Source organism: Bos javanicus, chromosome 2, assembly GCF_032452875.1.
Source record: "Bos javanicus breed banteng chromosome 2, ARS-OSU_banteng_1.0, whole genome shotgun sequence".
Lineage (NCBI taxonomy): Eukaryota > Metazoa > Chordata > Mammalia > Artiodactyla > Bovidae > Bos > Bos javanicus.
This window is the reverse complement of record NC_083869.1, coordinates 93,530,925-93,554,728: the sequence shown is the minus strand read 5'-3', so window position 1 is coordinate 93,554,728 and position 23,804 is coordinate 93,530,925. Positions and strand designations below refer to the sequence as shown.

Genomic DNA, 23,804 nt, shown 5'->3' with positions numbered 1-23,804 from the left:
AGCCAGCCTTCTCCAGAGGATGGCTATCGACTCCAGAATTCTTGCTTGGAGAATTGCATGGACAGAGGAGCCTCAGGCTGTTTGTCTTATGTAAGGACCTAGGAGAAAAATGCAGCTACCAAGTCATGTTTGTTATATTAAATATGCTTATATATAAGATGTTTTTATAGTGTTTTACTTATTAAGAATCACAGAATTATATAAAATAGTGTGGACACAAAGATTTTTAATCATGTGAGACTGTGACATAATATTATATATAAAAGCTTATTATACAGTACATCTCAATATATAACATATAATTTATACACAATTCAGACACCTACTCATCTACCTATTACCTGCCTCTCTTCCACCCGTACCCCATGTATTTGCTAGAAGAAAACTTGGTTATATTCTTCCACTGCAATATGGACAATTTTTTCTTCTCTATAATGTTTTTGTTTTCTGACACTTGTAAATTATAAAATAATAAATGTTTTTAAAAAGAATTTATGAAGAGATAAGAACCATTTGTTGTAGTGTTGTACTATGATGTAGAGCGCCTGTAAGTAAAGTGAAGTGAAGTGAAAGTCACTCAGTCGTGTCTGACTCCTTGCAATCCCATGGACTATACAGTCCATAGAAATCTTCAGGCCAGAATACTGGAGTGGGTAGCTGTTCCCTTCTCCGGGGGAGCTTTCCAACCCAGGGATTGAACCCAGGTCTCACGCATTGTGGGCAGATTCTTTACCAGCTGAGCCACAAAGGAAGCCCGAGAATACTGGAGTGGGTAGCCTATCCCTTCTCCAGCGGATCTTCCTGACCCAGGAATCGAACTGGGGTCTCCTGCATTGCAGGCAGATTTTTTACCAACTAACCTACCAGGAAAGCCCCTGAGAGTAACTCTAAACACATTTCTAATGAAACACACACATACACATATATATACACACACTGTAACTAATATTGTGTAAACTAGATATAGTATTTATATAGCCTATAGTAGTAAAGAATCTGCCTGCAATGCAGGAGATGCAGCAGGAGCTGTGGGTTCAATCCCCGGGTCAGGAGGATCCCCTAGAGAAGAAAATGGCAACCCACTCCAGTATTCTTACCCGGTAAATCATGTTGGTAAGTGTGATGGTCAATTCTTAGTTTTCATCTTACTTGGTCCAAGTAGCATGAGACCTCATTTATCGAGCCCTACGTCCTGAAACACTTTCTTCCCTTGGTTCCAGGACACCACTTTTAAGTATTCATCTCCTACTTCACTCTCTACTCCTTTCCAATCCCCTTTGCAGACTCTTCCTCATGTTATCCCGAAATACTAGTGTCCTAAGAATCAATCATCTGACTTTTCTCTCCCATCCTCACTTTCTAAGTTACCTTATCTAACTTCTGCCCTCAATCCTTTGCATCACCTCCTCCCTCTGCTTTGAATATTCCTTCCTTAGATTCCTACAGACTTCCTTCCCTCACTGCCTTCAATTTTGTGTTCAAATGCCAGTTTATTAGTGAGGTCTTCCTAGATTGCTCAGTCATGTCTCTTTGCAACCCCATGGAGTGTAGCCAACCAGGCTCCTCTGTCCTTGGGATTCTCCAGGTAAGAATACTGGAGAGGGTAGCCATTCCCTTCTCCAGAGGACTACCCGACCCAGGGATTGAACCTGGGTCTCCTACATTGCAGGTGGGTTCCTTACCTTCTGAACCCCCAGGGAAGCCCCTTCCTTGATTGCCGGGAGCCGGCATATTGAGTGCATATTGCATATTGAGTGCAGCACTTTTCAGGATCTGGAATAGCTCAACTGGAATTCTATCACTGCCGGTAGCCAGCGTGAGGAACTCCGCCCATGACAAAGGTCATGAGGAAGGAGGCTCGGCATACGCAAAGGCGGGATCGAGCTTCAGGAGTCCCCCTGGAAATTCTCGAGCATATACCCCCAAAACCAGAGTCTGCCTACTTTCTGCTTTGTGCTTTCACCTACACCTCTGACTTTACGGGGGGCTGTCCCCCACTACCTCTCTGAAAAAAAGTTAGCTTACAGCTCCAGTTAATAATTCCTGGGTGTGACAGTGTTTAACCTACAAACTCCTTTGGAAATCCTCTAGCCTGCCTGAATAGGTTTTTCCGGCAACATGTGATTGTTCAGAGCCTCCCAACTGTGAGAGGCAGGAGATGTTCTAAACTGTCTAAACACAGATTCTTTTGAGTAGTTAAAAGATTGATTAGAAATTGTATTGGTGAAGGGATTTTCACTTGTTGGGCCAATGTTTGCTGCTAAGTCTCCATATCCCTTACCTGCTGTGTCCCTGGCAGTGTATTGGTTAATATAATTGGTGTAAATAGTAGCTTTAATGTTTGTAACCTGGGACCCTTGAGTTAATTCTTTTTCTTGTTGTAGCCCACCACACCTTTGCTCTGTAGGAATGCAACTTTATCTAATGCTTTTGGAGGGTGGCTCCTGACCAATCACCTTTAGAGAAAAATAAGTTTTCTGAAGAAAAGGTCTTAAAATGTTAACAGGCCTCTGGGCCAGAAGATGATGCAAATCACCTAAGCTTTTGCATATGATAAGTTTGCAGGAAGAAAGCCTGGCTTGCTGCATGACTCTATCCCTTCCCCCATTATCCTCTATGCATAACTTAAGGTATAAAAACTACTTTGGAAAATAAAGTACGGGCCTTGTTCACCGAAACTTGGTCTCACCATGTCGTTCTTTCTCTTACCTTCTGGCTGAATTATTCAGCCTCTTTTCTCCACTGAATTTCCTCACTGAGCTATCCTCATTCTATTACTCTTTATATCCTTAATTAACGTTTAATTAAGCAGTTGTTTCCTGATCCTCGCCGACGCCGTCCCCGCTTCGAATACCCTGGATCAGCCGGGGCTGGTCCCCGGCACCTGATCACTCAGTTTAAAATTCTTTTAAGGCAATACCATCCTACCTTTGTCTATTATCCTGATTTACTTTTTCTCCATAGCATTTATCACATACCATATATGTGCTTGCTTATGTTTTTATTTTTTGATAGTGTCTTTTGAATGCAGGAATACTGCTCTGTTTTTTTCCCGTCAGTGAATCACTGATGCTTAAACCGGCCAGTGCCAGACTCAAAAATAAGCCCTGGATAAATATTTGTTGAATGACTGAGTTAACAAAAATGAGTAAGTGTCCAATAGTACATGATTGTGTATATGTATATATGTGTATCTGTGAATGTGTATTTCTGGGATTATATATACATATTTATATATAAGAAAATGAATAAACTGCTGGCACCGCCTTTGGTTCCTATTATTCTGGATTTTATTACTATAAGTGTTTATAAAATTAGTTTTGACATTAAAAATAATTGTAAAAAGTTAAAGTATCACAGTTATAAGAAACTTTAAAGTAACCTCATCCAATTTCCCTTTTCATACCATACTTCCTACTAGGAGAGGTGATAACCCAGCTCAGCTTCAGCATCATATTCTCAATGAAGGCAGCATGATGTGTTATAGCTACCAATCTGTAAAGAAGATTCATCAAGTTTGAGAAGCACTGTGATTAAGTACCCGGAGTTACATTATGTGTCCGTCTCCTCATCTGTCCATATATACATATATGTGTGCGCATAGACATATCTAAATAAAAATTTCATGAGACAATACTTACCAAGAGGGCAACACATTCTAATGTTTTCTATTCTGTTTCATTATTTTTTAAAAATTGTCACAACCCACTGCATTAATTTCATAATCCAATAAAGCATCATAGTTTTCAACTTGGAAAACACCACAGTGATATATAAAGGCATTATTTTTATTAATGAAAAAGAAATGAAATGCAGAACCAAATGTGAATAAAATGTTAATTGCTTTTCTTTCCTAATTGTCATAAGCCATTTTAATGGTTATTTACTAGATAATGGTAGCTTTATCCTGCCTATCTCTAGCCTTCACTAACCTTTTATTCTCATTTACACAACCCTTCTTCAAGTTCTTACAGATGTTGTTCTGTTGTCATTCTAATTATATATCTCTTCCCTCTCCTTCCCATTCAACTATTTCATTTTCTATTTCTCTGTTCTCTCATTTTGTTCCCTGAAATACTATTTCTGTTTTTAAGCATAATGGATAACCTGTCACAGTTGGAATTCAGATATGAGACTATCCCATCTTGGCCTGAGTGACAAGAGTCAATCAACACATTTTTATCAAGCATCTACTATGTATCAACACTGCAATGTGAAATAACCAGTCTACACAGAACATAATTGTTAAAAGGTTACTAAACAACATAAGAGTGCCTTTCTGTTTCATTCACAGGATTATCTGACAGAAAGCAATAGAGTCTAACAATAGCAAAGAGGAAACAGGAATTTACACAGTCTGATCTTGACAGATATACAACCATTTTTATGAAACAAATATCAAAAGTAATTACTTGAGAGGAGGAAAGAGAGGCAAGAAGATGGATGACTAGGTAGGCATCCTTATTATTAGCTTAAGAGTGTTCCAAATCGGGCCATCTCTGGAATCACAAATGTTCTTGTATTGCAAAGCAGTTTTGATTCACACACACAAGTGGTAATAACCCAGCCTTTCAAACCCTGGGGGAATCTATCAGTCCACAGAACCAATGTTCAATTTCCCAGAAGCCCAGGTCAGACCTGAAAGCATCCATGCTGAACCTTTTATGGCCCTCATTTCATTAAATGCTGCGCTCTTAGCTCAGCATGAGCAAGTTCTGGATGTCTTTGCCTTGCCTCCCAAATGCGTAATTAGTCTGTGTTGAGAGCAACTTACTTTATGCAAGAGTTATGTTTTACACGCAATCATTTTGTCAGTTACCCAAAACCCAAAACTCAAACAAAGGAGCTTTACGGCAAAAAAAGAAAAAAAAAAAGTCGCTTTTTTCACATATTATATATAGGAAAAGCCAGACCTGGCAATTCTGCCAGGATATTTTATAATTAGCTTAACCACCGATAAATTTACCTAAATAAATTCTAAGGAATTTAAGGTGATAAAACTTGTGTTATAGCTAAGCAAATTTTCACAGCAATGAAAGGACAAGACACCTGCAAGACACTTAATTTTCTGAAAAATTTTAATCTTCTGAAAAAAGCATGGGTAGCTATTATAAGCATGAAAGGTTTTTGGCCAATTGGATTATATAGAATTCAAAATGTGAATATTGCCCTAGAGTGGAGATCAGAGACTCATTCCAACAGCTGGGAGGCACTTTATTTTGGATCGTACTTTACAGAGAGTCAAGAAAAGACGACAACCAGAGATGAGCTGGCACGTGCATAGGTAAGTGTGATCTAAGGATGGTCACTGTGATGAACAGTAAAGGACTTTCCCACCACTGCTGCTAAATCAGAAGAACTTGGTGATTTACAAGTAGACAGATTACCTTTTAAAGGCTTTTGCCCTCTGAATGACATAGACACACCACCAAAAAGCATCGGAGATAATAGAACAGAATATTTTTTAAAACTATGAATTATACTACAGGTGGCTGAAATTAACCCCAAACTCAATATTATATATTAATCATATAGAAGAGGAAAATGTAACTTAATGTTACAGTAAGTAGGGTAAAGCTTCACAAAACTACACATAAGCAACACTGCTCTTTACTTTTAATGAAAGAAAAAATTTTAAATCATATTCACATAGTTAGCTCAGTAATCAATATCTAAAATGTATGTTCTTATGTGATCTTTTAAAGTACATATTCATTCATTTTAAAGTAATTTTAAACCGAAGGCCTACAAGAAGAAAATACTATAAAGTATTTGTAACTGAGACACTTTTTCATGTTTTTTGAAGTCCATTCCTTAGAAAGGAGGTAGAAGGGGAAAACTGAAGTCAAGAGCTTATCTCTGACTGAACTTATCCAAAAGCAATTTTCTTTAAGTAAAAGATTCATCTAATACCAGAAAACAAATGTCAAAAAAATGTCCATTCTTTATTGCTTGTTCAATATAAAAGTACCTTAATGTAATACTAAGTCAGAGATTAAAACTAACAAAAGTAAAGTAAGTCAGAGTCAACATTCCTATAGCAACCTTGTTTTCTTCCTACTCACAATACATATCCTTGAAAGATCAGCAAATGCAACAGTTCAAGGACACAAGGAATCATTTTTTTTTTTCCTATTCGGACATAGATTAAAGAAGTAAAAATAATATTTTGTGTTATGAAAGGTAATATAAATAATATTTTATAATTCAGATAGCATAGTTTTATAAAACTAGAACTTGCTTTGTTAATATCAAGAAACAATAGATCTTTTTTATAATAATATTTATTTTTAAAAACTTTATTTTATATTGGAGTATAGTTGATTAACAATGTGGCAGTTTCAGGTGGACAGCAAAGGGACTCAGCCATATATATATACACATTCTGTTGTTTCTGATACATGTATAAGAAACAATCCATCTTTTTGTTTTGTATTTACTCTTTCCTGTTAAAAGTCTAAAGAATTTAAAGTACTTTACAGTCAGTAATTCAGTAGCTAACATATAAGAATACATGATTTTATATGAATATAAGATTTAAGAACAAATGTTATGATTGTAATAATCCAGTGGTCTAAAAGGAAGCAGAATGGGCCTGATTCTAAGAGGAGAAGACCCATGTGAGAAACTGGGCTCCTGGGTGACATACTTCTAAAAGTATTTTGCTATCACAGATACATTGCACACCGGGCTACCTGCACTTAATGCCTTTAAAAGACAACACGACTATCAAGGACAAAAGCTAAACAACAATAAAAATACACAGAACTTCAGGAAGTGAATGCCTGGTTATGGTACTTGTTCCACCCACAGCTCAGCCCAGCCCACCACTCAGGAAGAGGCTGGCACTGACTGAATTGGAAGTGCCCCCTGACCCCGTAACACGATCAGTCTACAGGCTACTGGAAGCCTCACGAGGATGTCTGGCCCAAGGCCATGTCCAATTAGGGCTTGCTTCAGTAACCAACAAACTGATCTCTTCTAAGACTTGGATCTAAGGTCTAATACACAAGGGCACAATCAGTGCATATGAGGGAAAAAAAAAAAGTTTCCATGATGAAAAATCCAAGGAAATGGTTTATGCTAGGTCTTTTCAGTGCTCTTAAAAGTAAATACATATTCCCTAATTTACCTGACAATGGAACACACCTTTGCAAGAAGTGTATTATAGGAAAGTACACTTCCCTAGTGTACATTTAAAGAAACACTGTATTAGAGAACACAGGGAAGATTAGGCTGGAAAGGAATGGAGCAGAAAAGAGAGAAGGTTCCAGAGAGAAATCTTGTAGGTCAGAAACAAGGTCCTAGAGATGCCACACAAGCTCATGGTTCAGACTTCCAGCTCTATTATTGCTGCATCACGCTCTGGGTACATGTCATATGTCATAATTACATCATCAACAACAAAGACTCATGGAAGGAAAGTATAGTCTCATGACAGGCTTCAAATGATGCAGGACAACAAGTACATTCTGAAGCTCTTAGAATGAGGGAGTCCTTAGTCCAAAAGGGGAAATAAATGACGTTTAGTTTCCAGATGTGACATTTAAAAAAAAAAACTACATTTGTTTGAGATTGAGAGATTTCTGAAGATAGTGTAAAGACAAAGAATTATAGGTGGTTTTCACTGGGCTCTTAGAAACTGTGAAGTCACCAAATAAAATCTTTTATCAGAGTAAATATATAAGAATGTTCTACATACACCCTGCCTTCTCAATCTATGTGTCATTGTTTAGGGTACAAATGCTTTTAATAAAGATAGGCTTCCCCTCAGCTGCTAAAGAATCCACCTGCAATGTGGGAGATCTTGGCTCGATCCTGGGGTTGGGGAGATCCCCTGGAGGAGGGCATAGTAATCCACTCCAGTGTTCTTGCCTGGAGAATCCCCATGGACAGAGGAGCCTGGCAGGCTACAGCCCATGGGGTTTCAGAGAGTCGGACATGACTGAGTGACTAAGCACAAAGGTAATATAGCTTTCTTCCCAATTTAAGAATTCTAAACGTAGGGATTATATCTCAGGTACCTACATTCTCCCTAGAGGACCCACTGGATGTTCCTTCACTTTAAAACAAAGTGAATCATGGTTATTAAATCATGTTGTAATGAAGTAACAGTACCACCATGACCTCAAGAAAGTAATATTTTCACGGGGGCTGTGGAAGGCAGAGTTTATTTGTTGGTTAAGACTTATAAGAAAATTACATAATAGAAATACAACCATTTTAACCTTCCCCTTTTGTCTGAGGTCTTAGTTGCATCTAATGAGACTCCAGCTGGAAACCGATCCCTTTTAGTATATTATTAATGATAAATAATCCTAAATTCCAAATAGAGATTGAGAAATCTCAGTGGGAAACATCATTTTAAATTCTTAGTACATGTTTGCTGTTGTAATGAGAATGTTCTTACCATATATATAATATGTCATTTGTAGATAAAGACATATAATTTGCCTCTTATCTTAATAATTAAATCAATTAGCCTGTCAACATTAATTTTCAGATAAAAATAGCTATAAAATAAGAAGTCATCTGGGTTCTGTACAGTATGAAACCCATTAAATTTAAAATATAGATATATCTTCCTGTCCTAACTACTACAAACAAATTGATGGGAGAAGGGAGGGAAATCTACTCAGAAATTAATTAATGGGGAAAAGTGAAAGAATGTATCAGTCAGCTGATGCCTCCCAAATATTGCATAACAAATCATCCCAAAATTGTGATATGAACTGTAAAGCATTTATTTCCAGCTCATGTTTCTCACGTTGACTGGTATCTGGCTAATCTCAGCTGGATTCAGGTAGGCTGGCCTCCAAGCTATGGATCAGGTACATGTCTGCTCCCCAGATCTCTCAACTTCCTTAGACCTCTGCATATCTGAAACATGTTTCTCATATGACGAAAGGCAGGAATGTGAAAATTAAATTAATTTTAAAGCCTTTGCCCACAAAACATCTACTGACATCTCATTGGCCAAATGAATTCATATGTGCAAGTCTACAAGCCAAAGTTGGAAAATACTCTCCACACATGAGACCATAATCAGAATATAGATATTTAATGCTACTATTTGGAAGTGAAGAATTGAGATCAATAAACGCATCCACCAACTGGATGATATATGTATCATACACACACACACACACACACAGGAGATATCCTCCCGGGTTAATGATATATCATCAGGTTTATATCACTGTTAATCATGTCTTTCTCTTCTTTTGGTATCACATCTTCTGTTTGACACATATACGCATCTGCTATTCGAATGTTTTGTCTCTCCAAATTTCATATGTTGAAATCCTAATGCACAAGGCAACGGTTTTAAGAGGTGGGGCCTTTGGAAGGTGATGAGGTCATGAAGGTGGCACCCTATTGAGTGGGACTGATGCCTTTATAAAAGAGACCCCCACGGAGCTCCCTAGCCCTTTTACCATCTAGAGGTACAAGAAGAAGACTGTGACCCAGAAGAGGGCCCTCACTCGACCATGCGGGCATCCTGACCTTGGACTTCCAGCCTCCAGAACTGTGAGAAATACGTTTTTGCTGTTTATAAGTCATCCAAGGTATGGTACTGTTACAGCAAACCTACCAGACTAAGACATCATCCTATAGTCATCCTACAGTCTGGACTTCAGAGTGGTTTCTGGATCTGTGAGATGTCCCCAAGACAGACGAAGTAGCTGGTCTAGATCTGGGAAGACTCCTTCTCTTACATCTGCCACTGTTTCTGCCAGGTTCTTAAGAGGGACTCTTCAAGTGGCCCCAGAGGCCTAGTAACTGGCTTGAGCTGCCAAATATTGCCTTTAACTTATAAGTGTCTCCTCCTTTGCTATATATATATATACACGAAAGCAGGCCACGGGTAAGGGAGCAATTTCTACGGCCTTAATTCCTGTAAAATCAGTGTGTAATTACAAGAAGTTTAAAAGTTCAGCATACTTCCAATCAATATTTCCCTAGATGTAGGTTTAGCAGGACTCTTTCTTCCCTGAACTAATGGATCTTCATTTTCCAACAAAGTATGCTTCAAAGAATAAACAAGAATTATCTCAGTTTTAGTTCATTCCTACGGAATTTTTTCTTTTTTAATTAATCCATCACAAGTCCATTTTTACTTGCTGATACATGGAAAAATGAATCATCTAAGCATAAAGAGTGAATGAATCTTTTAAGTTAAGCATTTTCCTGACAGTACTAACCTACACTTCATGATACTTAATGAAATCATTCATAGGGAAACAGCTCTATTTCATATATGTGTGTATATATATATATATATATAAGTGTAGGAATTACTTTCATCTCAAAAGAAATTTTATTGCAAAGATATAATGGAATCAAAGTCCCCTTACTTAATATTTCCAAACACCCAGGTTTTATGTCTCAGCATATAAGCTGCCTCTTCCTTCTCTGATTTTATCAGTGGGGAAACAATTGGCCTTTCCATTCTTCTGTTTTCTTTTTTTTTCTTCCCTATTCCTTTCTTTCTATTCTTATAATTCTTTGTTTGTGTGCCTGTTTTGACTCCATTATACCACTATAATCTAATGAAAGGCAAGATTTACGTTTAATTCAACTTTAAATCCAGTTTAAATCTGATAGAATGCATATGTATAAAAATAATTGTTAGAGAATGACTTCATAAATTAATTTGTTGCCTCTTCTCTGCCATAATGCCCTTCTTGAAATAATGGCACTAAAAGGCCAAAAAGAAAAGTATCAGCGATGTGTTGCATCTTATCTATAAAAATACAGCTTTAATACTTCTGCCCTAAACTTTCTAACATGTTTGTTACATAGTACTGAAGTTAATTAATTAAAAATTATGAACAGATTCTCTTACTTTTTAGGCAGGATTCACTGTCTAAAAATCATTCTCTCCTCTCCTCCCCACTTGACGCTGCAAACTCTTACATATCCATCAAACTCCTCCATATCCATCTCAACTGTCACCTGCTCTGTGGCTGAGACCTCACCTGTATCTCCTTACCTAATTAAATTATAGCACTAATCACTTTATATTATGCTTATTTGTTATTATATAAATCTTCAAGGGAAACAAGGACCATTCCACTTCTATTCTTACCATTAGCAACTATTCCAGTGCATGCCTGAGAATAAGGGTTCGTGAATGTAAAACAGCATTGCTGACAAGTGCTGCATCAGTTCCTCAATTGTAGCTCGAATGGGCCACGTTTTCATTAATATTAAAAAGTAGTTAAAAAACTGCTATTCAAGTTCCAATACTTTGTAATATAGACCACTATCACCGTTGTCATCATAGGAAATTTTAGAGTATTAGGCAGTGCATTTGGGATCCCTGCTGCAACAGAGTGATCCCACTTTCTTATTTCTATAATCGTGCTAAACTTAATCACGACCCGTTTGTACTTTGATGCCTATGAAGGGCTTAGCTTTGCAAGAAAATAGCTTGCAAATGTTTCTAAGAACTTCCATTTATTTTGGCTCATCTGATCAGCATATCCGCTCTTGGGTTTTGATATGGGGTGGAGTAAACCTGTCACTCACTTCTCCTTTATTATGACAGCTGGTACTATTTGGCAACTACCCTGTTCAAATTAACCCTAAAAAGGCAATTTTTCACATTTAAACTAAGACTGTGCCTATGTCTACTCCCAAACAATTGGCTAAGAAGTTTAAATGCTCTTACTGAGTGAATTCATTTGTTCTAAATAAAACTGAAAAGCAAATAAACTAAAAGTTGGCAGCATTGTGTAAAACACTAAAATATATTTGGTATCTCCCTGTCTTTGTTCTTTCAAATGCATTGCACACTAGGCATGAATAATCCAGAAGATGTTTTTATACTCTACTTGACCCAAAGGGAGACTCAAAGTCATAATTCTAAAACGTTAATGACTGGTAAAAGAGACACCTGACCAATTATTTTCTGGTTAAGGCAGTCCTTGATCCCAGCCTTTGTCTCTGTGAATGGAGAGTTCATCTCATTGTTTTAACCACATCAAGAGTAGGGCATTGGCTAAACAAATATGCATGATTTATAAAGGCAGCCATATTTTAGTGATACAAAGCGAGCCGTCTAGTGTTTAACGGGGAACTTATGCTCAGAGAGGCCTCTTCAATTTATTTATTTATTTTTTCTGTTACATTGTAGAATAGAAACCCAACCTACTAAAAAAAATTAAGCTGAGAGACATAATCAAAGAATCAAAAAAAATTATATAATAAGTGCAAATCATTGACTAGTGCCATAGCTCATAACAGATATTGATCAATTTTAACCATTATTCATCATCAGCTCACTTTGTACTCTGTCTAGATCTCTGACTTCTAACAAAAACTATTTGTACTAGCACAGAATTCAGCTGCAACTTCCTAAGAAACTTTAACGGTGTTCTAAGAACGCTGCGTATGAACAAAAACTCACCTTTTCCCCTTAGCATTCTATGAGGAGAATCTCCTAAGTCCTCTTAAAGAGAAACAGATTTGGGAACTTAAAAAAAAATATAGAATGGTCTTTTATTTTTTTCACTCTCTGGTCTATGGTAATTAATGTCGACTCAATACCATGCTCAATCATCTATCTCCCTTGGGACAGTACTTTCAATTAAACCTTTTATTTCATCCAAGAATGTCTGTTCTCATTGACCACTGCACTTTTTATCTGCGGATTTATGATAATCTAATGCACATCTCCTCACAGGCTGAATGGCCTTATGAATCCTTATTGTTCTTATACCAGAAGAGAAGTGAAAAACAAAATTAGCTCCTGCAGAAGACAGGAAGGAAACCGCATTTGTTTAACACAGCGAGAGGCCTTTCACTACCTGCCCAGTGGCCTTGACCACTTCACTGCCCTGGCCTCTCAATGTGCTGGCTGCCCTTGCTGGGCTGCTCCTGTCTGATAAGAAGTGCCCATTCCCTCGAGAGCTATTGAGAACTGAGGGTGAGAGGCAATGCGATCTCAGGGTTACGTTTTCAAAGGTTTGTGAAGGAAGTAAGACATTTACATATTCTTTTCCAAAGAAACCCTACAGGTTAAAGAGGAACCTCTGAACTGTTATTGATGGCAAAGACTGGGCTTAAAAAAGAAAAAAAAAAATAAGCCTCTAGCTTGTTTATAGGCATTTTGCCTTTACTTTCCAGCTAGGCTATACATGATTTGGTTCCTATTTCAGAGGTACACAAATTATAGTGGCATGTTATTAACTTAACCAACATGAAAAATTGCATACATATATTTTACAATCGTACTCAGTTATGCAGCTGCAGACAAGGCTCGATCTAGCGCATTTCCATCTCCCTACAATATTGGAAAGAAGTCACTGTTATGTATGTTCTCACACATGAACAATTCAGCAGCCTTCATCTTTGTTTAATTTTCTTGTGTGCCGAGATAGCACATAAAATTATCAAGTTAATAATTTCATTAATATTTATATAATTTATTTAAAATCTATCTAGTACCCAAGAGGAACTAAGGTGCCTTGCATTAATAATAACATTGAAAATATCTGCCAAGTTTTCAATAAGTTGTTATTGTTGACATAGTCATATTTTTCTAATAGAAGAATCCAGAAACCAGGTTTCTTTTTTTTAATTGCATTAAGGATGAATATTATCCCAAACAGTAATGAATAGTGTTTGTAACTCATTCATTTTTCTCTATGTATAATGGAAATAAGCTTTAAATAAACTGTGATGGTGGGTACAGAAAAGGCAATTTCTAGTTAGAAAAAAGGTTTTATGCTATAAGCCTGTTTGTAAATTTGATTCTTGGAATTCAATTTTTTTTTTTCCTCAAAAGAAATGCTGGTAGACTGTGTGTAGGCTTCAATTAGCCAGCATGATTTGCTCACTCCTTGGTATCTCCAAAATAGTATATAGTAATTTTACATTCCACTGGATAGACCATATTTAAGGATGTTCTATAGGAAAATATATCTGAATTTCATATTTAGGAAAGAAGGAACACATTCTCTTTTGAACTGGCTGTGGTGGTACCCATATGGTGGTGTCGAGAGAGTTTTGAAAGGGGGCCCTCTGTATCTACTAAATACTATGGCAACAGGCACCACATGGCAGGGGGTTGAAAAGACAGCCAGAAGAGAGATATCTGTTGGCAAATTGTTAGCTCTACATTTACTTAGGAGAACGTATTCTTTAGATCCAAAGCTCCCATGGCATTCAGAACTGTGGAACACCACTCAGAGAACTCCATTTATATATACAGATCATACATAATTCAGGCACTATGTGTATGGAATGTCATGCCAAGATTTGATGCACAGAAATTCATAGAATAGAATTTTCCAGTAGGAAGCAATCTAAGCAGCCATGTAGTTTAGTCTTCTCATTTTATAGATAAGAAAAATCTCTCATTTTACTGACAAATTACTTTTTATTCTGATAATTTAATTTTAGTACTTAATAGTTTTTCACTGTCTACACAGCCCACCTCTGATTCATGGCCCCCAAGCCAGGTAGTGGGCATCTACTATAAAAGAGTAAATCTCTATAAGGGATGGGAGGAAAAAAAGGAAAAGCATATCCCTCATTCAGGGAGAAAAGTATCCAGAATAGGGACATGAATTTATGTTTAGTAAATTTATGTCATGGTTAAAACGTTGCTAAACAAAGTAGGGAAAGGGGAATGACTTATCTGCTTTTCTATTTCTTGCACTCTATTTGCATTGAGAAGGAACACAATAAAAATGTCTGTGAATGGAATTTAGAAAGATAAGACCCAAGAAGTTAAATGGCTTTTCTAAAAACTCAACCATGCTATAGAAGTCCTGGGTCAGTAACTGAAGCTTACATCCAATACTCACTCTGCTACAGAATAGTGTATTTTCAAACTTCCCTAAGTTAATGTGAGAGATTGTAGTATTGGCCCCAGTGAATTCCTTGAAACATGACTACTGCTCTTTCTGTCCAAATGTAGAATCTATTCACCTCTCTCTTGAACTTTGATTGACTGTGTAACTTGCTTTGACCAAGAGAATGAGGCAGAAGTAACATTATGCAACTTTTGACACTGGGCCTTAATAGTCTTCTTTTGCTGTCTTGAGAATGTCATGTAAGAAGATGCACTGCCTTCTGGAGGATGAGAAGGCACATGAAGGAGAACCAAGGTGCTCCACCCAACAGCCAGCAACAACTGAAAACCTTGTAGGGGAGGCCTTCTTGGACTTTCCAGTCCAGTAGATGCTCCAGCTGAATGCAAGTTCAATGAATAAGCCGAAATACAGAACTTCTAAACAGAGACCTTATAAAAGAGGTAATAAAAGAGATATCAAATTCATATTTGATGGATTTTCTATCCTTAGAACTGGTGTTATTACAGACTTGCAGATTTTGCTCATGTGATAGCATTAGTGGTCAACAATAATATCACTATAATCAAGATGCTTCTTTTCTCCTTCCTTTTCTCAGTTTTCCTTTCTGTCTTTGGCTCATGCTTCTCCATATTCCTCTTAGTTTCTCTCTCTTCAGTTCTTTGAATTCATCCATGGTCCAGTCCATGTCCAACCTCATATATGAAATGTTTCATGATTTTAACTTTCTTTGTATAACTTTTAGTCCTGATTAACATTTTTTCCTTCTGTAACTTCTAGTTCACTATTAATCTCTCAGCTTCTTCCTTAAATTTCCCTCCCACTAGCTTTCCACACAGATGGTAGACATCATGCCATATTCTTATCCTTTTTCTCTGATGGCACTCAATAAGCTCCTGTAGTTCACGGATCATGACAAAGTACATCTGAGAATACCCAGTGCCTGGCACAATATCTAGCCCAAATAAACAATGAGTATTTGATTACCTGAACTGGAAATAGATGTTCAGTAAATATTCACTGAACAATTGGGTCCTGTTATCATCAGTGTTCTAGAAAGTGCAGAGGAACCAGAGATCAAATTACAAACATCCGCTGGATCATCAAAAAAGCAAGAGAGTTCCAGAAAAACATATATTTCTGCTTTATTGGCTATGCCAAAGCCTTTGACTGTGTGGATCACAATAAACTGTGGAAAATTCTGAAAGACATGGGAATACCAGACCGTCTGACCTGCCTCTTGAGAAACCTGTATGCAGGGCATGAAGCAAGTTAGAACTGGACATGGAACAACAGATGGGTTCCAAATAGGGAAAAGAGTACGTCAAGGCTGTATATTGTCACCCTGCTTATTTAACTTATATGCAGAGTACATCATGAGAAACGCTGGTCTGGAAGAAGCACAAGCTGGAATCAAGATTGCCAGGAGAAATATCAATAACCTCAGATATGCAGATGACACCACCCCTATGGCAGAAAGTGAAGAACTAAAAAGCCTCTTGATGAAAGTGAAAGAGGAGAGTGAAAAAGTTAGCTTAAAGCTAAACATTCAGGAAAGTAAGATCATGGCATACAGTCCCATCACTTTCATGGCAAATAGATGGGGAAACAGCGGAAACAGTGGCTGACTTTATTTTTTCGGGCTCCAAAATCACTGCAGATGGTGAATGCAGCCATGAAATTAAAAGACGCTTACTCCTTGGAAGGAAAGTTATGACCAACCTAGACAGCATATTAAAAAGCAGAGACATTACTTTACCAACAAAGGTCTGTCTCGTCAAGGCTATGGTTTTTCCAGTAGTCATGTATGGATATGGAATTGGACTATAAAGAAAGCTGAGCACCAAAGAACTGATGCTTTTGAACTGTGATGTTGGAGAAGACTCTTGAGAGTCCCCTGGACTGCAAGGAGATCCAACCAGTCCATCCTAAAGAGAGTCACTCCTGAGTGTTCATTGGAAGGACTGATGTTGAAGCTGAAACTCCAATATTTTGGCTACCTGATATGAAGAGCTGACTTATTTGAAAAGACCCTGATGCTGGGAAAGATTGAAGGCAGTAGGAGAAGGGGACAACAGAGGATGAGATGGCAGATGGCATCACCGACTCAATGGAGATGAGTTTGAGTGGACTCTGGCTGTAGGTGATGGACAGGGAGGCCTGGTGTGCTGTGGTCCATGGGGTCGCGAAGAGTCAGACATAACTGAGCGACTGAACTGAATTGAACTGATCATCAGTGTGGGGGCTTCCCTGGTAGCTCAGTGGTAAAGAATCCACCTGCCAATGCAGGAGATGTGTCCTCAATCCCTAGCTCAGGAAGATCCCCTGGAGAAGGAAATGGAAACCCACTCCAGTATTCTTGCTTGGGAAATCCCATTGACAGAGGAGCTTGGTGGTCTACAGTCCATAGGGCCACAAAAGAGTCGGACATGACTTAGCCACTAAACAACAACAACAATCAAAGTGGACCCAGAAATAGAGAGAAATGGAGGTGTAAGAAGATGGATCTCCTGACATCAGTCTCTGTGTATCATGGATGAGAAGCATCTGATCTCAGGGAGATGGACTGTAAGCAAGGGTAAGATGTTGTGGTTGGGTGTTTTTGTATTTTGTCACTTTCTATGTTTTTGGTTGTTTGTTTCTATGTGTTTTCCCCTCCAATGGGAAGTCAAGAGTCTATAGATGAAATATGTATTTTCTAGGAAGGAGATAAGGGAGCCCGTTTGAGTCAGGTTGAAACTCTGTAACTCACAAGCAGGGTGCTAAGGCTGACAGCTCCATAAACCAGGAGCCAAGGCACTGATATTTCTGCAACAAAGACTGGCAAGGGGATGCTTTGCGGTTCTTGGGGATGATATATTTCTCCATTCTACCACCATCTTCATCTACTACTGGCATTTTAATGTAATTGAATGTAATGTACTATTATCTTCTTCTTCGTCACCACCTGGTGTTTTAATGTAATATAGAAATAAAAATATTCTGCAATTAAGGGATACCATACTAAGCGTTATTTGCTTCTAGAAAGGCAGAATGATAGGCTAGAGCAAGAAAGAAAAGATAGGAAGGAAAAGAAAAGAAAAAGTATAATAAAATGGAAACATTTGAAGCTGTTAAACAATCCTTCCTTAGGTCCTAAGCCTCTAAGAAATGCAAAGAATTAATTACAGAAAGACTCGGTGATAAAAGTCCTTCATATAACTCAATAAGTGGCCAGGAAACATAATTGAACTCATTTATAATTGAATATCCTGCCACTGGGGCAGATTTAAAGAAGGGTAAACTTAAAGAGACATAACAATATTAAACGTTCATTTGTCTTCTCACTGCTGTGATAAAACATTCTTTTTTACAGAGCGAACTAAGACTGGAGCTAGTGCTCTCTTAAGGCAGCAAAAGGTATTGAATAGTACATGATATGTACTTGGGAATCTTAATTTAAATAATTATAATATCTTAAAGAAAAGCGCATCTTAACTCCTTCAATGTTTTATTATATCTGACAAGTTCAGTTAAAGGGCACTTATCTACTGGTGCATTATGCGTCATACATTCTGCGTACTCATTAAAAATAATGAGAACGTATTTAAAAGTCATTGCCCAGACAATCTTTGGGGATGGGGCATGGGAAGAGGTAAGAGGCAACAGATTGTTATTTAAGCATCTATCTCTGTTTTATCAGCCCTTAGGAAGAGAAAAAAAAAGTAACCATCTTAAGCTGATATTCTTTAACGATAAAGATCACACAATTTCTTGAAAAACAGGCAGATGAAATGTGTTCAAACCTCTCAGTATACTTTCAAAGTGAAAGGGACTCTTGTGGCAGTTTCACATGTGTGGTATTTACTTTGATAACAGCTGGAAAAGTCAACCACAATCAATTAAGGCAGTACATATTTCCCCCTTAATCTTTAAATATCCTTTACAAAATGAACGCGTTTCCTTATCTTACACTGAGTATACCTTAACGAATGTACAGATCACAGGCATCGGGGTAATTAGGCAAATCAAGGTCATCCCCCGAGCTTTGTAACCACCTTCTTATCCAGCTGCTCCATATCAACAGCTGGCATGAATTACTGGTAACATTTGGCTAACTGGATAATAAGAAGGATATAGTCCGTGGTTGGTCACAAGATTCCTTTTTCTGTGCTGTTTAAACATGTATATTCAGAAAATGCTTCTTTTTTTCTAGCCTCCAGAAGCCTAATCATGGCTTCAGTGGCCACTAATAAGACATATGTCTTATGCCATGAGAGTACAGCTGGATCTCATGGCTCTTCATCCTTAACTTTGCAAGAGAATGTAATTAGGCCCTGGTCCTCTGAAATGTCAGGAGAGCTTCTTTTCAGCACAGAATGCTCCTCCTTCCACCATCTTCTAAACTCCAACAAAACCAGCCTTGTGATAAAACCCATTAAGTATTTTCACTCTGACACCTGGAAGTCATACAACCTGGCAAAATGGCCAGCACTTCCTCCATCTGTTTTAATAATGCTGAACCAGAGCATTCATCATCATCTATTTTATCAAGACTAGATTTTGCTGACAAGGGTTCAGTAGAATTCTTTTAGGTATGAGTACTGCCCAGGGAGTAGCTGATGACTATTAATCCCTCAGGCTTGTGGGTTCTTGAACACATTTTAAAAACTGGCAGAGATTAAGAGTCTGGTCTTTTAGTACATAGCATGAGTGAGAAGGTGTTATGCTTATCTCAGCGAGGTGGAAGTCTTCCTTTAAAAATATTTCTGATTTTCACAAACAAACATCTTTTGGTAAGGAGAAATATCTCTATGACTCATTTTCTGCCATCTTTAAAATGAAATGAATGGGAACAGCTAAGCATGGTGGCTTTGTGACAGGACGTGAGGATCACTTTCTTAGGAGCTTTGTAAAGTCTGACCTGTGTTCAACACAGCAGAATGGGGATGGTAGAGTATGGCCCATGACACCTTCCCTGTAGCATTTCATGCTGGAGATAAAGTTTGTTCTTGTTCAGTCCCTAAGTCATGTCCAACTCTTTGTGACCCCCTGAACTGCAGCACACCAGGCTTCCCTGTCCTTCACTGTTTCCCAGAGTTTGTTCAAACTCATGTCCATTGAGTCGGTAAAGCCATCCAACCATCTCATCCTCTGTCATCCCCTTCTCCTCCTGCCTTCAATCTTTCCCAGCATCAGGGTCTTTTCCAGTGAGTCAACTCTTCACATCAGGTGGCCAAAGTACTGGAGCTTCAGCTTCATCAGGAGTCCTTCCAATGAATATGCAAGATTGATTTCCTTTAGGATTGACTGGTTTGATTTCCTTGCAGTCCAAGGGACTCTCAAGAGTCATCTCCAGCACCACAATTTGAAAGCATCAGTTCTTCATTGTTCAGCCTTCTTTATGGTCCAACTCTCCCATCTGTACATGACTACTGGAAAAACCACAGCATTGACTAAAGGGGCCTTTGTCGGCAAAGTGATGTCTCTGCTTTTTAATACACTGGCTAGGTTTGCCATAGCTTTTCTTCCAAGGAGCAAGTGTCTTTTAATTTTTAGGCTGCAGTCACCATCCACAGTGGTTCTGGAGCCCCCCCCAAAATAAAGCTGTCACTGTTTCCACTTTTTACCTATCTTGAGGAGGATCTAAAGAGTCTCTTGATGAGGGTGGAAGAGGAAAGTGAAAAAGCTATTTTAAAAACCAACATTCAAAAAACTAAGATCATGGTATCCGGTCCCATCACTTCATGGCAAATAGATGGGGAAAACCAAGTGTAACTGCAAACAAGTGTCAATAACCCAATCTTCTAAGCTTCTCTAAAAATACTTCCCTTTGGTATCTGTCTAAATCTACAAGTTACAAGATGGCACATAACACATTTTGAGCACAATCAAATTGAGTGTGGAAATTTTAGAGCACAATCAAGTTGGGCCTGAAAAAGTCAAGCACAATTGAGTTTGCCTAAATGGATCAGGTGTAATTGAGTTGAGTAACTGGATTGCGCTGAGCACTGGCCCTTTGCCAAAATGAGGGGCATGTGGCCAAAGGGACGCAACTCAATTGGGCCTGAAATTTTCATTGAATACTTTTCACAGAGCAAGAAATTGTTTGTAGAATAAAAAAAATAAAGTTGAAAATGTGATGATTGGAGCTAGTCAGCTATGGGTACTAAGTCATCCTACAGGCCTTATAACTCTTTATAACTAATGGTTTTCAAATTTGAGGGGGCATCAGAACCATCTGGAGTGTATGGTAAAATCCATCTTTGGGCTCCACCCCTAGAGTTTCTGATTTCTTAAGTCTTCAGGGAGCCTGAGAATTTGCATGTTTAACAAATTCTCAGGTGGTGCTACACTGCTGGTCTGAGACCATGCTTTGAGGACCACTGTTCTAACAAGTTATGGTAGCCAAGACTGAAACATTTTGAAGGTGCTTTAAACTACATTAATATTTCAAAAATGACTTTAATATTTTAAAATAAAATATACTGCTACTTATTTTTATATGCCTTTACAAATAAACTGTACAACTAGATCAGGCAAATGTCTTCATGATCATTTAAACGACCTAAACTGTCACTTACATTTAATACTATCCCTACCCCCATTGTCTTATGTGTAGTTAGAAGTTGCTAGAGCTCTGATGTCTAGGGAAATCACTGAATATTTTTTTTTTTTTGGTTTAAAATGACTGTAGTAGGATGGATAATGCATGAAATACAGATTAGGTATAGATTAGGGGTAATAGCTCTTTCAGTGATACCTTTTCTAGCTTTCTATATCATCTATTTTAATAACGCGTAGCTTTCAGTTATTCAGTCAACAAATATTTACTGAGCACACAGTGTCCACCAGACACAGGAAATAACAACAGGAGTCAACATTATTGGACTGTGTGTTAGCATCTATGTTCAACTAATTCTCATAACAACCCTACAAAGTGGGTGCCATCATTGTCCTTATTTAACAAATGAAGAAATTAAGGCACTGAGAGATTAAGATTGTGAGAGAGGGGTTCACATTGAGGCCATGAGACCCCCAAACCTGGACTCTTAATTGCTATTTGTTCTTAAGGTGATTCAGAGACATGGTAAGGGGAGTTCTGAATATAAACGCAAACCTAACTGGAGCCCCATATCCCAGACTTAGGGGGTTCAAGCAGGTTCTGTTAAGTAAATATCTTAAGGAATTGAATGGTGAAAGAGAAGGGAAGGGGTGTTCTAAGCAGAGGGGAGTCTCACAAGAAATATTTGGCATGGAGAGGGCTCTGGTAACATCTTAAACAAGTGAAAAAAAGCCTGGCATGGCTCGAGAGTAGAGAGAAGGAAAAACAGTGACAATTCATAGATCAGCTTGGGAGGCATAAAAGGAATACAATTCTAGGCCAAAAATAATTGTTTCTTCTCCAAACCTGTTTATATATCTTCTATTTCTAGCCACCCAAATTCAAAACTTGGGAGTTTCTGATATACCTCATTCTATTAACCCAATGTCTATCAGATGCCAAAGCCAAAGTTTTCTATCTCCATTCCCAATGTCTGGGGTGTCCTAACTGTGCACTTAATTATCTCTCATTGAGATGAGCAATGCTGATAACAAGTAACATTTGCTGAATCCCATTGCATGTGCCTGGTTCTAAGTACTACATACGTATCTCATTTAATGCTAATAGACAATCTCTTAAGTAGATATTAATCTGATCCCCATTTTTTTAATGAGGAGTGGGAGCACAGGGAAGTAACTTACCCAAGGCCACTCAGTCAATCAGGATCCAACCCAGGAATGGGAGCATCACATTCTAGTGAACTGGAATAGCTTTAAGCAGGAATCTAATACCCCTTTGCCCCTTTCAAACACTGTTTCTCATGTTAGCTCCTTGATCAGTAATCTACTAGGGTGGGCTGTTTAGTATCTCCTTGATATATTCTGTATTTTTCAATCTCAGTATTTAAATTTGCTTTTTCCTTCTCTCTTGTGGCTCTGCATTTTGAAATCCTACTCAATCATCAAAATTCTTCTCAAGGACCATTATGTTTTTATAAGTTTTTTTGGTCCCCAACTTTGAATCCAAACCCTTCAGTTGTATAATTTGATGAACCCACTCTTTTTTTTCTTTATGGGCTAGACCCTTTTTGAAGACAGGAACACATTTTATTGACTTTGAAGTTCATCTTTCAGAGTCTGGACTACTGGTTGAGTGGAAATGCAGGAAGAAGTAAACAGAAATTACTGCAGAAAGAGGCAGAAATGGAGACTGTGTCTTAGCCAGGACTCCATCTGAAGTCAGAGAACCGAGTTACTTGGAGAATCTATAAAATATAGCAATGCATTTTGGTTTCCGTGTAATTATTTAAATTCTAAAACATAACTCATGCACTTTGGTTTGGGTAGAAAAATCATTCTGAAACCATCCTTCAATTTCTGCTCCTTTTCCACAAATAACCACTATAATATTCATTCTTCCTTAAGTACCTTGGTTAATTAAGCATGGGGTCATTTTGAATCAAATAGCCAAAGGGAAATAAAATAATGTATCAGTTAAATGAGGTTCATCTAAAATTTCAAACTAAAATTCTTGTATGATTCATGACGTTAAATAATTTGACATTTGAGATATGAAGTTTTTACTTAGGAAGAAGGACCATGAAGAAGTTTAGGCCATGTGTCATTTGCGAAGGTAGATACAGGGACTGGTAGATACTGTAGTGTTGGAATTTCAGCAGCTATTCGGGGAGCCTCCACATATGCCTGCATCATTTTTTTTCTCAGCAAAAGCAATGTTCCTAAGTGAAGGTCAGATCAGCATGACAAACATGGCTAACTTTGGTATCTCAATCATTCCAAGCAGGAGCAACTTGCTTGCTTGAAATACAGTTAATCCCCCTTGCAGAGGCCAGCGCTTAAAATCAGGCAAACTTGGCAGGTAGAAATTATAAATACATTTGAAATTTTCTCAGCTTGTTTTACCCACCAGGAGTTGCTGTGATTTTCAGGATAATT

At 37.9% G+C, this 23,804-nt stretch overlaps 1 protein-coding gene across 2 annotated transcripts in view; it reads right to left on the bottom strand.

The window, feature by feature from the left end:
- PARD3B (par-3 family cell polarity regulator beta) overlaps positions 1 to 23,804 on the bottom strand; it is a 1,151,446-nt gene that overhangs the window by 478,719 nt on the left and 648,923 nt on the right. The gene's annotated exons all lie outside the window — the stretch shown is intronic.